This window comes from Myotis brandtii, unplaced genomic scaffold, assembly GCF_000412655.1.
Source record: "Myotis brandtii unplaced genomic scaffold, ASM41265v1 scaffold203, whole genome shotgun sequence".
In the NCBI taxonomy this organism is placed as follows: domain Eukaryota; kingdom Metazoa; phylum Chordata; class Mammalia; order Chiroptera; family Vespertilionidae; genus Myotis; species Myotis brandtii.
The window spans coordinates 308452-313828 of record NW_005357559.1 but is presented as its reverse complement, the minus strand read 5'-3'; positions in this window follow the sequence as shown (position 1 = coordinate 313828).

Sequence of the window (5377 nt, the reverse complement as noted above, 5' to 3'; positions counted from 1 at the left end):
CCAATTACCATGTTTCTCTTTTATTAGTGTAGATAGTATTTTTGATACTACTCTCTTTTAACTTTTAGACCACAGAGAAAATCATTTCTATGCCTCCATCAGAGTAATTCTAAATTTGATTACATATATACCGTTACCAGCGAGTTTTATATTTTTATAAATAACCAAATGGCACTATAGCTTAGCCAGTGGTCGGCAAACTCATTAGACAACAGAGCTAAATATCAACAGTACAACGATTGAAATTTCTTTTGAAAGCCAAATTTTTTAAACTTAAACTATATAGGTAGGTACATTGTTATTAACTTAATTAGGGTACTCCTAAGGCTTAGGAAGAGCCACACTCAAGGGGCCAAAAAGCCGCATGTGGCTCACGAGCCGCAGTTTGCCGACCACGGGAGGCCACTAGGGACTGAGTAGCATCCAGGTCTGTAGATATGACAGCATGTAAGCCACCTGTCCATGGGACTACCTTCTCAAAATGGCCTTCCTTGGCAATGGGCTTTATTGGTGTTTCAGGATCTCCTGCCTGGATCTCAGAGTTTTAATGGCTACAAATATTGTTGCTGAGGAGGGATAAGAGTGAGGGGCCTCTAACTGACATCACACCTCCACAATCACTCTAAACTAAAATATTTAGAGTAGCCAGTTAAGAAGCAGAGAGTGTCAGGCTGGATATTTGTAAAGCAAAATATGCCTTTCAAGAAACTCAGTTTAAATGCAAAGAACTATGTCAAAATTAAAGGAGTAGACAAGACATACCATGAAAACTCTAATCAAAATAAAGTAGATCAAAGAATATCACCATGGATAAAAAGGGTCAGTTCATAATGATAAAGTACTCAATACATTAAGAGGAGATACTAATCCTGAATAGTTACACCCCTAAAAACAGATCTTTAAAATGCATAGGTAAAAAATGATAGGACTGTGAGAAAAAAATGAACATTGTGGGGCAACTGCACATGCAAATAATAATCACCACTGTGTACACTGTGTTCCAACACAAGAGAAAAACAATTGCAGCAATAGCAGTGCTTTCCCATTTTCATATATATTCATTAAGATGTTCTTATTTGACTCTCACAACAGCCCTATCATGAATAGAGATTTAATATTATTATTTTATTTAAGAAGTAACAATGGCCGGGCCGGCATGGCTCAGTGGATAGAGCGTTGGCCTGCGGACTGAAGGGTCCCGGGTTCGATTCCGGTCAAGGGCATATACCTTGGTTGCGGGCACATCCCCAGTGGGGGGTGTGCAGGAGGCAGCTGATCAATGTTTCTCTCTCATCGATGTTTCTAACTCTCTATCCCTCTCCCTTCCTCTCTATAAAAAATTAATAAAATGTATCTAAAAAAAACAACAAAAAAAACTTAAAAAAAAAAAGAAGTAACAATGTTCAAAAAGACCTAATTATTTCCACCCTAGTTCAGAAGCTATGGTTCCCTCAGATAAACCATAGTCAAAAGCAAGTAAAATTTTAAATGAAAACATTTATAAATCTGGATTTTATTGGATGGTACAGAGATGACATAAAGTATGGTTTAAAAGGAACTCAGACAGAATTTAGAACATAGAAATCCTTAGGTTATTCTTAAAACAATAAATAAAGCAGAATGTTCTTAGTAGAGAAGCATACAGACACAATTTTTAATCAAATAAACTGTCTCCTCCAAGTTATCCATCTTTTTACTATCACTTGCAGCAAGAGAGTCTTGGCCCATCTGAGAAATCATAAAATAAACTCACAAATATAAAATTTAATGAGAAATCAAATAACATAAACCAACCTCATAAAAAAAATGAGGAAATGGAATAAAAAAACAGCCAAGATAAAGAAACCTGACTTTAATACTCTTGATGGTTTGCCAGTTCACAGCCTGCTATAAAAAAATCACTATAATTAATGGATCCAGTTATTGAAATATTTGGAGAATGGAAGGAGACATTGCCACAGTTATTATTTTCGCTGAGATGATGATATAATTTGTGACCAGGATTATGTGGCTATACCTGCACAATAGTGTAGGAATTAACCAGATTTCCAACTATTTGTGTAAATTTTAATACTAAAAGTCAAATGTAGTAATAATACAAAGGATGTTTCATATGACATACTAAGAAACCTCTAGTATAGCAGTCAGATAATTTTGGTTTGCATCTCAACTTTTCAGTTGATTAGTTCTAGTGGATCTCAGCAAGGTTATTTCACCTATCTGACCCTAATCTTTCTTCATCTAAATGAAGAGGCTCATACTAACAAATTAAACATGCCAATAGTAAAAATCAGTAGGCACACGGTGATGAGTATCTTAAAGAAGTATACTTCAAATAAATCTAATTCACTACCAGTTTTAATTGTACATGAGAGTGCTTCAAATTATAATGATGGTAGTAAGTATTTATTAAGTGAATATTTATTGAGAAATTACCATCATACTACTTGTGTTAATACTGGATGATATTATCAGTTGAGAAAAGGGAAGATATCAAAATATATGCAATTTATGGCACACTCATATAAAAATAAATAGCATTATTATTTATAGTAATGCTCTGACAATATGAGCACTAGAAATTTTTTTAAATTTCTCATTATAAAAGTAATAATTATTGAGTTTTAAAAACTTGAAAAATATTTCTAAAATGAAAACAAAAATTATTTGAAATACTGAGAGATTGTTCCTATTGACATGTTTCCAAAAATTATTAATGTTATATATATTTCAAAGTCAAATAATACTGCCCAACAGGCGTGGCTCAGTGGTTGAGCATCGACCTATGATCCAGGTGGCCACAGTTTGATTCCTGGTCAGGGCACATGCTTAGGTTTCGGGTTCGGATCCCCAGTGTGGGGCGTGCAGAAAGCAGCCGATCAATGTTTCTCTCTCATCATTGGTGTTTCTATCTCTCGCTCCCTCTCCCTTCCTCTATGAAACCAATAATAATATTTTTAGAACATAATAAAGTCAAATAATACTAAAAGCCTCACAATGAATAGCAACCATCAGTCATACATAGATCTTCCTATCACCTTGTTCTGATATTTTGAGAAATCACTTTTAATACTTAGTCTGTTCTTTTTCTGACATTTATTTGCTTATCTAGATTATAAGGTTCATGGCATTTATTGATTCATCAATCTATTATGTAATAATTTCATTTTTTATACCAGGATTTAAGTCTTTTATACTTGCCCTACTCTACCCCTTCCTTTTTCTTATCCATATACTGTTGCTTGTTGTTTTGGTTTTCTATTGCTGCCATAAAAAATTATCACAGCTTTAGTACCTTAAAAATCACAAATTTATTATTTCACTGTTCTATAGGTCAGTTGTCTGGTAGGTCAGCTGGTTTCTCTGCTTTGGGTACCATGAGGTCAAAATCAAGATGTTGACCAGGCATTTTTTTTTCTCTTGCCAGGCTCTTGAAGAGAATCCATTTCCAGGCTCTTTCAGGTGGCTTACAAAATTCAACTCCATGTTGCTCTAATCTGGGATCCTCATTTTTTCTTGGATGTCAGTTGGGACTGTTCTTAACATTTAGATGCTTTTCCCCAGTTCTTGGAGATGGCTTCCTTTATATTAGAACCAGAAAAACAAAGATGTAAACACCAAAAAGTAGGAGCTATTGTGTTACCATAGTTACTCTGCCATACTCTACCATCCAGCTCCATTGATCCACAACACTCTCACATGCAAAATACGTTTACTCTCCCAATCTTTCAGTTTCACCCCTTACATTATTTGCTCAAAGTCCATGACTTCATCATATAGATCAGGTCCAGGTGAAAAATGAGGCGTCTGCCTGACCAGTGTCACTCAGTGGTTGAGCATCAACATATGAACCAGAAGGTCACAGTTCAATTCCAGGTCAGGGGACATCCTGGGTTGCAGGCTTGATCCCCAATGGAGGAGGGCATGCAGAAGGCAGCTGATCAATGATTCTTTCTCACTGTTGATGTTCTCTCCCTCTCTCTCTCTCCCTTCCTCGCTAAAATCAATTAAAATGTATTTTTTTTTAAAAAGAGAAGAAAATAAAATGAGGTTTCTGTGTATAAGCCATTATTTACAGCTCTTAGAGTACCGTTAATTTCCACCTGTGGACCTGTGAAACTAAAGAAAAAAATTATCTTTCTCAAACATACTCAATATACAATAGTGGGACAGTCATGAGATAATAGCTACAGATTTCTGAATCAAATATGGAGAAAATGAAAGGTAAAAAGGAGTCACTGGTAAGTGGAAATAAATGTCAGAAAAAAACCCTGGTTTTCACATATATCCAGGCAAACTCTAGCCATAGTTTCTTTTTCTTTTTTCCCAGAAAATAATGTCTCTATTTACTTTTTATTTTTCAATTACACTTTATATTCATTATAATTTTGTATTAATTTAAGTAGTACAGCATAGTGGTTAGAAAATCATTAACTTTACAAAGGGTTCCCCCACAATATTTCAGTACCTACCTGGCACCGCACATAGTTACTATAATATTATTAACTATATTCCTTATGCTGTACTTTACATCCCCATGACTATTCTTTTACTACCAATTTGTACTTCTTAATCCCTTCACCTTTTTCACCCAGTTCCCCAACCCCCTTCCCCTTGGCAATCAGCAGTCCGTTTTCTGAATCTATGAGTCTGTTTCAGTTTTGTTTGTTTTAGTTTTTAGATTCCACATATAAGTGAAATTATATGGTATTTGTCTTTCTCTGACTGACTTATTTCACTTAGCATAATATCCTCTAGGTCCATCCATACTGTCGCAAATGGTAAGATTTCATTCTTTTTTTAAGGCTGAGTAATATTTCATTGTATATATGTACCACAGAGTTGTTTTATGTTGTTGTGTTTTTTTTAATATATTCTTATTGATCTCAGAGAGGAAGGAAGAGGGAGAGAGAGAGATAGAAACATCAATGATGAGAGAGAATCATTGATTGGCTGCCTCCTGCATGCTCCTCACTGGGGATCGAGCCCGCAACCCGGGCATGTGCCCTTGACCGGAATCGAACCTGGGACCCTTCGGTCCACAGGTCGATGCTCTATCCACCAAGCCAAACCAGCTAGGGCCACAGAGTTTTTTTATCCACTCCTCTATTGATGGTGACTTGGGTTGCTTCAATATCTTTGCTGGTGCTATTATCTATAGTTTCTTGATTAGATTTCAAAACCTGGGGATAATTTTGGCTTTAGTTTCTTTTCCTGGCTTCAGTTTGGTTTCTTGGTTGTGCCCTTTGAGTCATGTTTCCTTTTGCAATGAAAGATAGCATGTGTCTGCAGAGAACTTTTATCAGCCTCATCACATTTGGTAGAATTTGAGGACTCCAACAGTGTTTTCATTTTGCATCCTTCTGTCCCTTTCAGT